This window comes from Dendrobates tinctorius, unplaced genomic scaffold, assembly GCF_039654945.1.
Source record: "Dendrobates tinctorius isolate UK_male_01 unplaced genomic scaffold, ASM3965494v1 ptg000039l, whole genome shotgun sequence".
In the NCBI taxonomy this organism is placed as follows: Eukaryota; Metazoa; Chordata; class Amphibia; order Anura; family Dendrobatidae; genus Dendrobates; species Dendrobates tinctorius.
The window spans coordinates 37,859,706-37,877,667 of NW_027361707.1; the positions used below are offsets into that span (position 1 = coordinate 37,859,706).

Sequence of the window (17,962 nt, forward strand, 5' to 3'; positions counted from 1 at the left end):
TCATTCAACTTCACAATTGTGTCCCACTTGTTGTTGTTTCTTCACCAAAAATTTACATTTGGTATCTTTATGTTTGAAGTATGATATGTGGGAAAAGGCTGAAAAGTTCCAGGGGGCCGAATACTTTCGCAAGGCACTGTATGTTCTCTGGGCGCTCAACACTGCGAGTCAAGTGCAGGAACATCATAATTGTGCTGCAACGTCTGTGCCGCTATAGGAAAAGCACCGGATTAACTGTACCCCACATGGAATGACACTTTTATAGCATTTTGCATAATGTTTCCCAAGACGTTTGCAGTAAACGTGTTCCAGAATTAGCTGCATTGTCGAAAATCTATATATATTTATCACAGTATTAAAAGGGAATCCATCAGCAGGTTTTGGTATGTAATCTGAGAGCAGCATACTATAGGGACTGATTCCGGCGATGTGTCACTTGATCAGCTGCTTGCTGTAGTTTCAATACAATCATTGTTTTATCAGCAAAGAGATGATCATTGGAGGACTGGATGTAGCGTGCCAGGCAGTCCAGCTAATCTATGTAACCTCCACCACTGATTGGCAGCTTTTTGCCTATACACAGTAAGTTGCCAGTCAGGGATGTGGGTGGGATTATACACAGCTCAGGGTTCACAGCGCTATTACATCTGCAGCAGAGACCAGGGATTTTATGAGGTAGTATGCTTATCATATCTTATAAATAAGATATCTAGTACTTCACACGCCTCCTGAGGAAGTACTGGATGAAACGTACGTTGGGGCGGTGGGAACGCTTTAACAAGTAGGACCTTTTATGTAAGTAATGCTTCCATGCTGTAAGCTATTTGGCTTGAACTGTTGGATGTTTTGCCCCTTGTACCGTTGTCTATGCTGCTTTATAAGATACAGTTAGGTCCATATATATTTGGACAGAGACAATATTTTTCTAATTTTGGTTCTAGACATTACCACAATGAATTTCAAACAAAACAATTCAGATGCAGTTGAAGTTCAGACTTTCAGCTTTCATTTGAGGGTATCCACATTAAAATTGGATGAAGGGTTTAGGAGTTTCAGCTCCTTAACATGTGCCACCCTGTTTTTAAAGGGACCAAAAGTAATTGGACAGAATAAATAATTGTAAATAAAATGTTCATTTCTAGTACTTGGTTGAAAACCCTTTGATGGCAATGACTGCCTGAAGTCTTGAACTCATGGACATCACCAGACGCTGTGTTTCCTCCTCTTTGATGCTCTGCCAGGCCTTCACTGCGGTGGTTTTCAGTTGCTGTTTGTTTGTGGGCCTTTCTGTCTGAAGTTTAGTCTTTAACAAGTGAAATGCATGCGAAATTGGGTTGAGATCAGGTGACTGACTTGGCCATTCAAGAATATTTCACTTCTTTGCTTTAATAAACTCCTGGGTTGCTTTGGCTTTATGTTTTGGGTCATTGTCCATCTGTAGTATGAAACGACGACCAATCAGTTTGGCTGCATTTGGCTGGATCTGAGCACACAGTATGGCTCTGAATACCTCAGAATTCATTCGGCTGCTTCTGTCCTGTGTCACATCATCAATAAACACTAGTGACCCAGTGCCACTGGCAGCCATGCATGCCCAAGCCATCACACTGCCTCCGCCGTGTTTTACAGATGATGTGGCATGCTTTGGATCATGAGCTGTACCACGCCTTCGCCATACTTTTCTCTTTCCATCATTCTGGTAGAGGTTGATCTTGTTTTCATCTGTCCAAAGAATGTTCTTCCAGAACTGTGCTGGCTTTTTTAGATGTTTTTTTAGCAAAGTCCAGTCTAGCCTTTTTATTCTTGATGCTTATGAGTGGCTTGCACCGTGCAGTGAACCCTCTGTATTTACTTTCATGCAGTCTTCTCTTTATGGTAGATTTGGATATTGATACGCCTACCTCCTGGAGAGTGTTGGTCACTTGGTTGGCTGTTGTGAAGGGGTTTCTCTTCACCATGGAGATTATTCTGCGATCATCCACCACTGTTGTCTTCCATGGCGCCCAGGTCTTTTTGCATTGATGAGTTCACCAGTGCTTTCTTTCTTTCTCAGGATGTACCAAACTGTAGATTTTGCCACTCTTAATGTTGTAGCAATTTCTCGGATGGGTTTTTTCTGTTTTTGCAGCTTAAGGATGGCTTGTTTCACCTGCATGGAGAGCTCCTTTGACCGCTGTTTCCTTCACAGCAAAACCTTCCAAATGCAAGCACCACACCTCAAATCAACTCCAGGCCTTTTATCTGCTTAATTGAGAATGACATAATGAAGGGATTACCCACACCTGTCCAAGAAATAGCCTTGGAGTCAATTGTCCAATTTCTTTTGGTCCCTTTGAAAACAGGGTGGCACATGTTAAGGAGCTGAAACTCCTAAACCCTTCATCCAATTTTAATGTGGATACACTCAAATGAAAGCTGAAAGTCTGAACTTCAACTGCATCTGAATTGTTTTGTTTAAAATTCATTGTGGTAATGTCTAGAACCAAAACTAGAAAAATGTTGTCTCTGTCCAAATATATATGGACCTAACTGTATGATAAGCGTACTACCTCATGTCACCGGTACTTTATAGCGTCCCCACTATTGACTGTCCAGTAGTTCCTTTGTTCTTCTTTTGTTGTGTCAATTTTAACATGTATAATAATAATAATAATAATAATAATAATAAATAATAAACATTTTAAGGCTGGGTGCCCACGTTGCATTTTTGTATGCGTTTCCGCAGCGTTTGTGCCGGCTCAGACGCTGCAGAAATGCTTACAAGATGCTTCTAATTCATTTGCATGCATTTTTGGCTTTTTGTGCCAATGCATGCGTTTTTAACCGCTCAGGAATCGCTTAGCAGCTAAAAACGCAGCATGCTCATTAATTCCCGCATTGCTCAGCGTTTTTAGCCATCCCCAATGATCCCAGAAATCGCGTGTCAAAAAAACACGTCAAAAACGCGTCAAATCGCGGAAAAAGACGCGCGTTTTCTGGGAAAGGGGATCCTTTTCCTGAGCGTTTAAAAACGCTAGCGTGGGCACATAGCCTAAAAGTATATACTCCTTGGTTATTTTCCTGTATTTTTGTTTTTTGTTTTTTGTGTGTGCGCAAATGTGATAACATTCAGCAAAATTGTCACATTATTGTACATATGGCACAAATATTGGGATAACAATATAATAAGTATACATTGGAAATCGTCCTAATGTAAAAATAAGGAAATATTGGTGGCAGATTAGTACTTCAGTTGTATAGTATTAGTGGTGATGTGGAGAATGCGGTTGCAATCTTACTCTTACACAGGTACATCTTTTGTTATTGTATCTTTTTTTTTTTTCTTCCCTTTTTTTGCGTATTTGCTGCATATTAGAAAATCTGTGGACGGCTTCCATAAAGTTGGAAAAAAAATCATCTTTGTATCTAGCCTGCAGTGTGTTTACCCAGAATGATTTGTTCTATTTAGTGAAGAACTAGATGCCTGGCAAAAAGGAGTTTCCTACGCGAAGGGGCAGAACTTGGCTCGTTACTTGATGGAATCTCCAGCGAATTATGTGACTCCGTCAAAGTTTGCTGAGATAATTCAACAAAAGACTGGAGCATTGGGGGACGGGGTTAAGGTGCTCACTAGGTAAGACTGCGGACATATCTGCTGTAAATATTGCAGAAAGGATGAGATGTGAGATGAAGTGTTTCGCAAGAAATGCTTCTTCCAGGGGATATTCTAAATGTATTAATACAACCACCCCATCATTCTCTGCAGTATACCTTTCTTGTATGTATTTCATGTTTTGAGTTTTTTCTTTTTTGGGCTTTTTTTGTGCAATTTAGAACTCTTGTAACTAGGACTGAATTTTGGTTATTTGAATACATACAATGTTGCATTTTTTTTAACCAGTAGACTATAGTTACAGCGACTGTATGCCATGCAGTGATATGCTTCCACTTTGGTTTCCTAGATCAAAGTCCTGGATAGAAGAGCAACAAATGGGAGCGTTTTTAAGTGTGGCCAAAGGATCTGATGAGCCGCCGGTGTTCCTGGAAATCCATTATACTGGCAGCCGTGATCCTAACGAGCCTCCTCTTGTGTTTGTGGGGAAAGGAGTTACTTTTGACAGGTCAGAGACACATCACGTACGGTATGACATTGGGTTGCACAACCTTTGAAAACACTTGCTGACTACTATTGGACAGTATGGAGGTTTTTTTACTTGTGTGTACCTAGATGATGGAAGCAATGTATTACTACTAGCACAGTCCCTGCCTCGGGCAGCAACTATCAGCTGGGCGCACATCCTCCTGATGAATATGTGCAGACTAAAACTACAGAGCATTTTGTGCCTTGTTGAAAGTACCACTGACCCCAAAATGTCTCTTTTTCTAAGTGGTGGGATTTCCTTGAAGCCATCATCTGGAATGGATGCAATGAGAGCGGATATGGGTGGTGCAGCGACGGTCTGTTCTGCCATCTTGACTGCTGAGACTCTCAAATTACCCATTAACCTCATTGGTAAGTAAGTGTGGTTATCCCCAAAAATTATCAGATGCACTTTTTAGTAAGAAAAACTTACTACTAAAAAGTGTGTGTCTTAAATTCCGGAGGAAGCTTCCTGTGATGGAGGAGAACGCAAACTCTAGTGGTTCACGAGCGACCCCGTACAAAGAACTGGCTCTGTGAACGAAGAGAGCCAGCATCCCAGTGAGGGCCACCTGAAGTCTCTGAATGGCTCTCACTGGGGGTAAAATTACAGTGTTTGGTGGCTGAAACCCTGCCAGCAGTTGTATTGGTTGGCTACACGTTTGCGGGGTTTCGGCAGTATAAAGTCCATTTTAAATGTGTGTATGTGTCCTCTAGGGTGATCTCACATTTAATTGGGATCCAAAGGAGCCCTGCTCTCTTTGAGCGAAGCCAAATTATCCAGGTCACCCGAAATAGTCAGACTGCCCATTACTAGACACCGCATCCTTTCCAATCACTGTGTGTCTATAAATGTGCAAATGTAGCGAGCAGTGTGCATCTATAAATGTGCAAATGTAGCAGAGCTGTGTGCATCTATAAATGTGCAAATGTAGCGAGCAGTGTGCATCTATAAATGTGCAAATGTAGCAGAGCTGTGTGCATCTATAAATGTGGAAATGTAGCAGAGCTGTGTGCATCTATAAATGTGCAAATGTAGCGAGCAGTGTGCATCTATAAATGTGCAAATGTAGCAGAGCTGTGTGCATCTATAAATGTGGAAATGTAGCAGAGCTGTGTGCATCTATAAATGTGGAAATGTAGCAGAGCTGTGTGCATCTATAAATGTGCAAATGTAGCAGAGCTGTGTGCATCTATAAATGTGGAAATGTAGCAGAGCTGTGTGCATCTATAAATGTGGAAATGTAGCAGAGCTGTGTGCATCTATAAATGTGCAAATGTAGCAGAGCTGTGTGCATCTATAAATGTGCCCATGTAGCAGAGCTGTGTGCAACTATAAATGTGGAAATGTAGCAGAGCTGTGTGCAACTATAAATGTGCAAATGTAGTGAGCTGTGTGCATCTATAAATGTGCAAATGTAGCAGAGCTGTGTGCAACTATAAATGTGCAAATGTAGCAGAGCTGTGTGCAACTATAAATGTGCAAATGTAGCAGAGCTGTGTGCAACTATAAATGTGGAAATGTAGCAGAACTGTGTGCAACTATAAATGTGCAAATGTAGTGAGCTGTGTGCATCAATAAATGAGCAAATGTAGCAGAGCTGTGTGCAACTATAAATGTGGAAATGTAGCAGAGCTGTGTGCAACTATAAATGTGCAAATGTAGCGAGCTGTGTGCATCTATAAATGTGATACGGCACAGACTTGAAAATCCACCAATAATAGAAAACAGCAAAAGAGCAAAAAGGTTTACCCGTCCAGGCATCCAGACAAATGCAGTCAGGATGCAGTGGACCCATATAATTAAGATGGCCAAAATATCAGCTTAGGATTTAGTGTTGGGTACCCGTAAACGTGGAGATTTTTGACGCAGGTTACGGGCTCGCGTATTTTGGCCAAAATGTCAGCCAATGCTCCACATTTTTTAATGTGTTTTTTGCACTTTTTATTCAGGGTGCACTTGGGCCCATTTGGTCTTGTAAACTGCGGTGTCTGTTCACATGGCATGCATTTTGATAGCGCTGGGCCAGCCCGCCTGAGCTCATAGAAGGGTGTCTCTACTAGGCTGGCCTGGATGCTGTGCATGGCCATAGTGTGAACAGCGCCGCATACAAGTGTTTTGTTGTGCATTAACATACCAGGCAACCGCCCCCTCCATGTATTGGTAGGCTGCGAGCGGTTGTTTCATCGGTATTCTTGCACCTGTGTTGCCATCTTAACCCGTTCACGACCCATGACGCCTACGTAGGCGTCATGAAAAGTCGTGCCCAAACGACCTATGACGCCTACGTATGCGTCATGCTATAAGTAGCCCCCCTACGGGTCGGGTGACCGGGGTCACTGAAAGGTCACCCGACCCGCACACAGAGGACACTCTACGGTTAATCCCAGGGGGCGTGGCTTAACCCCCACGTGCCTACGATCGCTCTGATTGGCTGTTAAAAGTGAAACAGCCAATCAGCGATTTGTAATATTTCACCAATGAAATTTGGTGAAATATTACAATCCAGCCATGGCCGATGCTGCAATAGCATCGGACATGGCTAGACACCGACACCCGACCCCCCCCACACCGACTGACCCCGGTCACCCGACCCGCAGGGGGGCTATTTATAGCATGACGCCTACGTAGGCATCATAGGTCGTTTGGGCACGACTTTTCATGACGCCTACGTAGGCGTCATGGGTCGTGAAGGGGTTAAGATGGCAACACAGGTGCAAGAATACCGATGAAACAACCGGTTGCCGCCGCCGTCATCATCTGCTCCCCCTCCCCTTCCTATCACTCCCTCCCACCTTCCGATCCCCCCTGGGACCTCCGATGGTGCTCCCGGTGTCCCGCCGTGGCTCCCAGCGGCCCGCCATCTTGGAAAATGGCGGGCGCATGCGCAGTGCGCCTGCCATTGTCCAAGATGGCGGCGCCCATGAATTTGCCGGCTGCCCATTCATTTTTCATTTTGATCACTGTGATACACTCTCACAGTGATCAAAATGAAAAAAAAGTAAATACACCCCCCTTTTATCACCCCCATAGCCAGGCGCAAATAATAAAATAAAAAAAATATTTTTTTTTTCCATTTAGGGTTCGAACTAGGGTTAGGGTTGTAATTAGGGTTATAGTTAGGGCTAGAATTAGGGTTAGGGCTAGAATTAGGGTTAGGGTTGGAATTAGGGTTATGGTTAGGACTAGGGTTAGGGTTGGAATTAGGGTTAAAATTAGGGTTAGGGTTGGAATTAGGGTTAGGGCTGGGATTAGGATTAGGCTTGTAGTTAGGGTTAGAGTTGGGATTAGGGTTAGGGGTGTGTTGGCGTTAGGGTTGTGGTTAGGGTTATGGTTGGGATTAGGGTTAGGGGTGTGTTGGGGTTAGAGTTGGAGTTAGAATTGAGGGGTTTCCACTGTTTAGGCACATCACGGGGTCTCCGAACGCGACATGGCGCCACGATTTATTCCAGCCAATTTTGCGTTCAAAATGTCAAACAGCGCTCTCTCCATTCCGAGCCCCGACGTGTGCCCAAACAGTTGTTTACCCCCCACATATGGGTATCAGCGTACTCAGGAAAAATTGCACAACAACTTTGGGGGTCTAATTTCTCCTGTTACCCTTGGGAAAATAAGAAATTGGGGGCTAAAAAAATGATTTTTTATTTTCACGGCTCTGAGTTATAAACTTCGGTGAAGCATTTGGGGGTTCAAAGTGCTCACCACACATCTAGATAAGTTCCTTGGGTGGTCTAGTTTCCAAAATGGGGTCACTTGTGGGGGGTTTCCACTGTTTAGGCACATCAGAGGCTCTGCAAACGTAACATGATGCCCGCAGACTATTCCATCAAGTCAGTATTTCAAAACGTCACTACTTCCCTTCCAAGCCCCGACATGTGCCCAAACAGTGGTCCCTCCCCACATATTGGGTACCAGCGTACTCAGGACAAACCGGACAACAACTTTTGGTGTCCAATTTCTCCTGTTACTATTGTGAAAATAAAAAATAGCGGGCTAAAAAATCAAATCAAAAAATCAAAAAATTTTTGAGGAAAAAAAAATATTTTTATTTACACAGCTCTGCGTTATACACTTCTGTAAAGCACCTGGGGGGTTCAAAGTGCTCACTATGCATCTAGATAACTTCCTTAGGGGGTCTAGTTTCCAAAATGGGGTGATTTGTGGGGAAGCTCCAAAGTGTAGGCAGACAGGGCCTCTCCAAACACGACATGGTGTCCGCTAACGATTGGAGCTAATTTTCCATTCAAAAAGTCAAATGGCGCTCCTTCCCTTCTGAGCCCTGCCGTGCACCCAAACAGTGGTTCCCCCCCCCACATATGGGGTGCCAGCGTACTCAGGACAAACTGAACAGCAACTTTAGGGGTCCAATTTATCCTGTTACCCTTGTGAAAATAAAAAAATATCGGGCTAAAAAAATCATTTTGAGGAAAAAAAAATGATTTTTTATTTTCATGGCTCTGCGTTTATAAACTTCTGTGAAGCACTTGGGGGTTCAAAGTGCTCACTACACATCTAGATAAGCTCCTTGGGGGTCTAGTTTCCAAAAGGGGGCATAATAGATGGCCATCTTGACTGGGGGCATAATAGATGGCAAACAGAAAAATATGATATCTAACATAGTATTTGACCAAAAAAGAGCGCCAAATGTTTTACCAGTATCTAGTGCATCACATAGCGACTATATTAGGCACCATGGATAAGTATCCAATAGCATAGGTGGATAAGGTAACCGCACATGCGCAAATGACCATAAAAAATTTATATACGGCCATCAAAGATGGAAACACACCTAATAGTAAGCGTAAAAAATACCAATGTATTTATATGAAAATTTATAGATTGTTACAAAGCATAAAAAATGATTAAACACAAGGGTTATAAGGATATAGGGTAACCCAACGTATTCCAGTCCTATACAGGTTTATGACAACAATATATATACCCCATGCATTAGTTTAGTCAAAAAATATAGCCATAAAAATGTACATAGTCCTATTATAATCTAAATGGAATAAGTTAGCCCAAAAATAATGCTATTACAATGAAATATAAAGAATAATCTCTATCAGCCGCATTATTATGCATTGCCCCCATATATATAACTACATATGCTTGTAAATAGAGGTGTATACAGCCATATATCAATGATCACCACATAGAAGTCCACCCATAAAAAATGGAAAAAAAATGGGCAACAAAGAGAACACATCTTCATCTTCTTGTATAGGAGAATGTTGATATATTCATAGAAGAGACGATCATATTTATCCAAAGCCTCCAGAAGATATTTCGGACCCAGACAACCCAACCAAAAAGATGCCAAATCTAAAAGACTAAAATAAAACAAAGTTAAAAAAGTTAAAAAAGACACAACAAATGTCACTCCAGAAGTGTAACAGTACCACAACGGGGGAATAGGTGGAGGAGAAGAGGGAAAGATAAATGGAAAACTCACAAAAATGGAACGAATGAAAGACATTCGTTAAGGCCATATGGATGGACTGTTTTCAATTTCCAAATCCATTTAGCTTCTAATTGACTCAATCTTTTAGAGAGACCCCCACCTCGAATATCAATTTTCAGGGCCTCAATGCCCCATACCATAAGTGAGGTGGAATCACAGCCATGGTGCTCCTTGAAATGTCTAGGTATAGTCCTCAGGGTGGAAGCATCCGTGTGGCCACGAGCCGCCTGAATCCCCAACACGTGCTCCCTGACTCGGACCTTGAATTGTCGCGTAGTAAGGCCTACATAAATAAGGCCACAGGGACACGTAGCATAGTATACGACATACCTAGTCGTACAGGTAATGCGTTGTCTAATACTGAAGACCTGATCTCCACTCGAATTGTTAAATTCAGTACACCGCATAATGTTGGGGCAGGCGACACAGTGGCCACACGGATAACAACCAACCCCGGGAATGTGACCATCCAGAAAGGTAGTTTTAGAGCCCACAGCGTAGTGGCTCATAACCAGATGATCCCTTAAGTTTCTAGACCGTCGGAACGCCATGGCTGGTCTCTCTGTTGTGATCCTGTTAATGACCGGGTCAATGCGGAGGATAGGCCATGCTTTATCAAGGGCAGAACGAACAGCCTCTGATCTAGAGCTAAAAGTAGTAATAAACCTAACAGTTTGGTTACCCCTAGATGTATTGGACATCCCTGATCTATATAATAAATCCTGCCTAGTAGCATGCTTAGCTCGATTGAAAGCAATTTTGATGGATCTCCGGCTATATCCACGTTCTAGAAATCGTTGACGAAGCTCATCCGCCCGATGAAAGAATGTCTCATCTGTAGAACAGATACGGCGCAGTCGTAAAAATTGACCGATGGGTACCGCCTTAATGACATGTCTTGGATGTGCGGATGAGGCGTGCAGCAAGGAATTTGTCGCGGTAATCTTTCTAAATATGTCTGTTTGCACCATCCCATAGGGGTCCCTCCTTACGGTAACGTCCAAAAAGTCCAATTCATTAGCATCAGATGTGAACGTAAGTATAATATTACGGTCATTGCTGTTCAATTTTGAGATAAGCTGCGCAAGGTCGACGGAGCTGCCTTGCCAGATGAAGAATATATCATCAATGTACCGCGTCCAAAGGGGGACACGGCACATTGACGCATCCTCATCTGACAAAAAGAGGTCCCTCTCCCACAGCCCCAGGAATAGGCCAGCATAGGTGGGCGCAAAGGCCGCACCCATGGCGGTCCCCTGGAGCTGGAGGTAGAAGGACCCCTTGAACACAAAAAAATTGTGCGTGAGGGTGAACTCTAATAGTTCCAGCAGAAGGTCCCTAAGCCTGGGAGCCAAAGGAGAAGTCTCCAAAAAGAATTTCACGGCTCTCAGGCCATCCGAATGTCTGATGTTAGTATATAGGGACTCCACATCTGCTGAAACTAGAAGAGTGTCACCCTCAAGGCAGAGTCTGTTGACCCTGCGCAGCAGATCCCCAGTGTCACGGAGGAAGGAAGGGAGGCTCATAACAAGAGGTTGCAGGTGGTAATCTATCCATTTGTTTATATTTTCCAGAAAGTTGCCACGTCCCGACACTATAGGTCGTCCGGGTGGCACCGAGGAGCTCTTATGTATCTTAGGGAGCAGATACAGAGTTGGGATCTTGGGTTCAGGAACCATTAATGCTGAAAATAATGGTTTGGTGATAACGCCATCCCGTAGAGATCTTTTCAGAATTGTTTCCAGCTGAGATAAGTATGAGAGGGGGTTATAGGTCAATTTTCTATAACAGGTCTACCTCCAGCTCCAGGGGACCGCCATGGGTGCGGCCTTTGCGCCCACCTATGCTGGCCTATTCCTGGGGCTGTGGGAGAGGGACCTCTTTTTATCAGATGAGGATGTGTCAATGTGCCGTGTCCCCCTTTGGACGCGGTACATTGATGATATATTCTTCATCTGGCAAGGCAGCTCCGTCGACCTTGCGCAGCTTATCTCAAAATTGAACAACAATGACCGTAATATTATACTTACGTTCACATCTGATGCTAATGAATTGGACTTTTTGGACGTTACCGTAAGGAGGGACCCCTATGGGATGGTGCAAACAGACATATTTAGAAAGATTACCGCGACAAATTCCTTGCTGCACGCCTCATCCGCACATCCGAGACATGTCATTAAGGTGGTACCCATCGGTCAATTTTTACGACTGCGCCGTATCTGTTCTACAGATGAGACATTCTTTCATCGGGCGGATGAGCTTCGTCAACGATTTCTAGAACGTGGATATAGCCGGAGATCCATCAAAATTGCTTTCAATCGAGCTAAGCATGCTACTAGGCAGGATTTATTATATAGATCAGGGATGTCCAATACATCTAGGGGTAACCAAACTGTTAGGTTTATTACTACTTTTAGCTCTAGATCAGAGGCTGTTCGTTCTGCCCTTGATAAAGCATGGCCTATCCTCCGCATTGACCCGGTCATTAACAGGATCACAACAGAGAGACCAGCCATGGCGTTCCGACGGTCTAGAAACTTAAGGGATCATCTGGTTATGAGCCACTACGCTGTGGGCTCTAAAACTACCTTTCTGGATGGTCACATTCCCGGGGTTGGTTGTTATCCGTGTGGCCACTGTGTCGCCTGCCCCAACATTATGCGGTGTACTGAATTTAACAATTCGAGTGGAGATCAGGTCTTCAGTATTAGACAACGCATTACCTGTACGACTAGGTATGTCATATACTATGCTACGTGTCCCTGTGGCCTTATTTATGTAGGCCTTACTACGCGACAATTCAAGGTCCAAGTCAGGGAGCACGTGTTGGGGATTCAGGCGGCTCGTGGCCACACGGATGCTTCCACCCTGAGGACTATACCTAGACATTTCAAGGAGCACCATGGCTGTGATTCCACCTCACTTATGGTATGGGGCATTGAGGCCCTGAAAATTGATATTCGAGGTGGGGGTCTCTCTAAAAGATTGAGTCAATTAGAAGCTAAATGGATTTGGAAATTGAAAACAGTCCATCCATATGGCCTTAACGAATGTCTTTCATTCGTTCCATTTTTGTGAGTTTTCCTTTTATCTTTCCCTCTTCTCCTCCACCTATTCCCCCGTTGTGGTACTGTTACACTTCTGGAGTGACATTTGTTGTGTCTTTTTTAACTTTTTTAACTTTGTTTTATTTTAGTCTTTTAGATTTGGCATCTTTTTGGTTGGGTTGTCTGGGTCCGAAATATCTTCTGGAGGCTTTGGATAAATATGATCGTCTCTTCTATGAATATATCAACATTCTCCTATACAAGAAGATGAAGATGTGTTCTCTTTGTTGCCCATTTTTTTTCCATTTTTTATGGGTGGACTTCTATGTGGTGATCATTGATATATGGCTGTATACACCTCTATTTACAAGCATATGTAGTTATATATATGGGGGCAATGCATAATAATGCGGTTGATAGAGATTATTCTTTATATTTCATTGTAATAGCATTATTTTTGGGCTAACTTATTCCATTTAGATTATAATAGGACTATGTACATTTTTATGGCTATAATTTTTGACTAAACTAATGCATGGGGTATATATATTGTTGTCATAAACCTGTATAGGACTGGAATACGTTGGGTTACCCTATATCCTTATAACCCTCGTGTTTAATCATTTTTGATGCTTTGTAACAATCTATAAATTTTCATATAAATACATTGGTATTTTTTACGCTTACTATTAGGTGTGTTTCCATCTTTGATGGCCGTATATAAATTTTTTATGGTCATTTGCGCATGTGCGGTTACCTTATCCACCTATGCTATTGGATACTTATCCATGGTGCCTAATATAGTCGCTATGTGATGCACTAGATACTGGTAAAACATTTGGCGCTCTTTTTTGGTCAAATACTATGTTAGATATCATATTTTTCTGTTTGCCATCTATTATGCCCCCAGTCAAGATGGCCGCGACCATTTTGTGGCCGTCTGCGCATGCGCGGGTGACGCGCGCCTAACTCCACCCCCATCCGCCCGTGGTCTGGCGTCTGACGTCACGGGGCCCCGTGTATTGTCAGCGCCAGCCCGGACGTGTTGGTGGGTGGGTGGTTGGTCGCTCCCCTGATTGGCGCTCAGGTTTATTTGGACCCCTATTTATAGTACACCCGGTGGCCTTTTATGACACACCCCCTGAGGAAGGAAGCGGTGTAGCTTCCGAAACATACGTTGGGCTGTCTTCCTTGCGCCGGTGGTCCAGTGCCCCCTTAGGTATGAGTATTATGTTTGTATTTTGATCTCTCATAACCCCCTTCTTTGGGGTTGCCTGACGGTCTGGGGATTTTACCCTTTATTTCACTATGACTAGTCGGCTTGTATATACCACTAATGGAGATACATTATACCATATTGATATACCTTAGGGAATCTCTGTACCTCTGTGCGTTCTGCTTGTGTCACTTCTGTCATGCCAATTTTTATCTGTGTCCTTAATAAAGATTCATGTTATTTCTGCCTATTTTGGATGTTTATGCACTGTTTTTCCAGTTGCTTCTTTATAAGAGGTACAGGGAGTGGACTGCTGAGGACTGGGGTAAAGTCATTTTCTCTGATGAATCCCCTTTTCGATTGTTTGGGACATCTGGAAAACGGCTTATTCGGAGAAGACCAGGTGAGCGCTACCACCAGTCTTGTCTCATGCCAACTGTCAAGCATCCTGAAACCATTCATGTGTGGGGTTGCTTCTCAGCCAAGGGAATGGGCTCTCTCTCAGTCTTGCCTAAAAACACAGCCATGAATAAAGAATGGTACCAGAATGTCCTCCAAGAGCAACTTCTCCCAACCGTCCAAGAGCAGTTTGGCGATCAACAATGCCTTTTTCAACATGATGGAGTACCTTGCCATAAAGCAAAGGTGATAACTAAATGACTCAGAGAACAAAACATAGAGATTTTGGGACCATGGCCTGGAAACTCCCCAGATCTTAATCCCATTGAGAACTTGTGGTCAATCAACAAGAGACGGGTGGACAAACAAAAACCTTCAAATTCAGACAAAATAAAAGCATTGATTTTGCAAGAATGGACTGCTCAGTCAGGATTTGATCCAGAAGTTGATTGAGAGCATGCCAGGGAGAATTGCTGAGGTCCTGAAGAAGGGTCAACACTGCAAATATTGACTTGCTGCATTAACTCATTCTAACTGTCAATATAACCTTTTGCTACTCATAATATGACTGCAATTATATTTCTGTATGTGATAAAAACATCTGACAAACACACATAAAAACCAGAGGGCAGCAGATAATGTGAAAATATAATATTTGTGTCATTCTCAAAACTTTTGGCCATGACTGTAGATAAGTTCCTTGGGTGGTCTAGTTTCCAAAATGGGGTCACTTGTGGGGGAGCTCCAATGTTTAGGTACACAGGGGTTCTCCAAACACGACATGGTGTCCACTAACGATTGGAGCTAATTTTCCATTCAAAAAGTCAAATGGCGCTCCTTCCCTTCCGGACCCTGCCGTGCACCGAAACAGTGGTTTATGACCACATGTGAGGTATCCTTGTACTCAGGAGAAATTGCACAACAAATTTTAGGATCCAGTTTATCCCATTGCCCATGTGAAAATGAAAAAACTGAGGCTAAAATAAAATTTTTGTGAAAAGAAAAGTCTTTTTTTTTTTTTTTTTTTTTTTACGGATCAATTTGTGAAGCACCTGGCGGTTCAAAGTGCTCACTATGCATCTAGATAAGTTCCTTGGAGGGTCTAGTTTCCAAAATGGGGTCACTTGTGGGGGAGCTCCAGTGTTTAGGCACACAGGGACACGCCAAACGCGACATGGCAACCGCTAAATATTACAGTATATTTTCCATTCAAAAAGTCAAATGGCGCTCCTTCCTTTCTGAGCCCTGCCATGCGCCCAAACAGTGGTTTATGACCACATATGAGGTATCGGTGTACTCAGGAGAAATTGCCCAACAAATTTTAGGATCCATTTTATCCTGTTGCCCTTGTGAAAATGAAAAAATTGATGCTAAAAGAAAATTTTTGTTGGAAAAATTAAAATGTTCATTTTTTCCTTCCACATTGCTTTAGTTGCTGTGAAGCACCTGAAGGGTTAATAATCTTCTTGAATGTAGTTTTGAGTAGCTTGAGGGGTGCAGTTTTTAGAATGGTGTCACTTTTGGGTATTTTCTGCCATATAAACCCCTCAAAGTGACTTCAAATGTGAGGTGGTCCCTAAAAAAAATGATTTTGTTGTAAAAATGAGAAATCGCTGGTCAACTTTTAACCCTTATAACTTCCCCAAAAAAAAAAAATTGGTTTCCGAAATTGTGCTGATGTAAAGTAGACATGTGGGAAATGTTATTTATTAACTATTTTGTGTCACATAACTCTCTGGTTTAACAGAATAAAAATTCAAAATGTGAAAATTGCAAAATTTTCAAAGTTTTCGCCAAATTTCCGTTTTTTTCACAAATAAATGCAAACATTATCGACCTAAGTTTACCACTAACATGAAGCCCAATATGTCACGAAAAAACATTCTCAGAATCGCTAGGATCCGTTGAAGCGTTCCTGAGTTATTACCTCATAAAGGGACACTGGTCAATATTGTCAAAAATGGCCAGGTCGCTAAGGTCAAAATAGGCTGGGTCATGAAGGGGTTAATTGTATGGGTCCACTGCATCCTGATGGTGCATTTGTCTGGAGGCCTGTACCGGTAAACCTTTTTGCTCTTTTGCTGTTTTCCATCTATAAATGTGGAAATGTAGCAGAGCTGTGTGCATCTATAAATGTGGAAATGTAGCAGAGCTGTGTGCATCTATAAATGTGCAAATGTTTCAGAGCTGTGTCTATACGTAGCAGATCTGTGTGTGTATAATACACATTAACAATTGATCTATTACATTCCTATTCTACCCTAGTGCATTAAAATTAGTGATCATGACCTCTCCATTTTACCCGGGAAGTTTTAGTTAGTAGGAAAAATGTTTTTCCTATTTTGTGCTCTCTAAACCTAGAGTGTAGTGCAAAATAATACAGTATTTATCTTTCAATTTTAGTTATATAAAGGCTATATGAAAATGACAGTTTTATTCACTTTTACTTTTATGCCACCAATTGAACCACATACCGTGGTATGAGCTGTGTACACAAATTTGTGGAATATTTGAAAATTAATTTTGTTTTAAATGCAGTGGAACAATTTTTAAAAATCTGGCTGTAAATGTTTTCCCCTCCCAATTTAAGTACGGTAACTTCCGACACATCAACTGTTTTGATTAATGGTGTCGGAGTGCTGAAACCTTCGCAGACCACTTATATACTTTTGTGAGCATATACAATGCTAACCCTGCCCCTCCAAAAATGAGCTAAAAGGGCACAATTCTGATTATAGTGCCCCTGACCTTTTTGTTTTATGGATCAGTGGGGGGGTGCTAAACTCGCATACCCTCACTGATCAAAACTTAAAGCGTTTAAGTGTGACATATAAAAAGTTCTCTAAAATTGCTTTTTGTCTTCCATGGAGGGGGGGAGAATTGCCCAGAATTGTGGCACTTTTTTTTGTGAAGTTTCTCTAAAAGAAAAAAAAAACTGAAGAGGGAGATTGGAGTAGATAGCTGACCTGCATTTTTTTCTTTTTAAATCCATTGATGAATCGGACAAAAACTCCACGAAACCACCCAAACTCTGGCAACAATGGCGGGGACAGCAAAAACAGAAAAATAGACACGTAAACACACAAAAATAAACTTTAAAACAGGCAAAATGCGATAATGGATTACTTTCTTGTCCCATCCCATGGACCACTTTTTAGGACATTTTTTTTATATTTGATTATTCTGCAGTAAATTACTTAAAAAAATCAATTTGGTACAAAGTAAAACACCCGTCACGCAGCGGCTTATCAGAACAGTAGGAAGTCGGCCAAGTCTTTGGTCCTGTTGCCAAGAGGCTCCCAAACAGCGGCCATTGTAGTTACTCAGCATTGGTCCTAGGTTTTCTATGGCATCTCTACTCCTGTCTGATACTTTTTATCTTGTATGTAATATGTTTCTGTAAAACTAATGATGGTGTTAATCTCGTCCTGTAAGGTTTGGCTCCACTGTGTGAAAATATGCCCAGCGGCAGAGCTAATAAGCCTGGGGATGTGGTGAAGGCCAAGAACGGGGAAGACCATCCAGGTAATCTTCACCCATTGCCGACTGTGGTGACGGCCATTATCCTGACTAGTAGGAGTTTAGTAGGGTGACGAATACAAATATCAGCTTTGCCCTAGGTTTCCTCAGCTTTTGGCTCCCTAGTAAACATGATATAAATGGAGATCTGGCCCCTGGGTTTATGCTCTTATCTCATTGTAACCCAAGGCAATGT

General features: G+C 42.4%; 1 pseudogene; it reads left to right on the forward strand.

The window, feature by feature from the left end:
* LOC141088516 (cytosol aminopeptidase-like) overlaps window positions 1-17,962 on the forward strand; it is a 41,141-nt pseudogene that overhangs the window by 18,469 nt on the left and 4,710 nt on the right.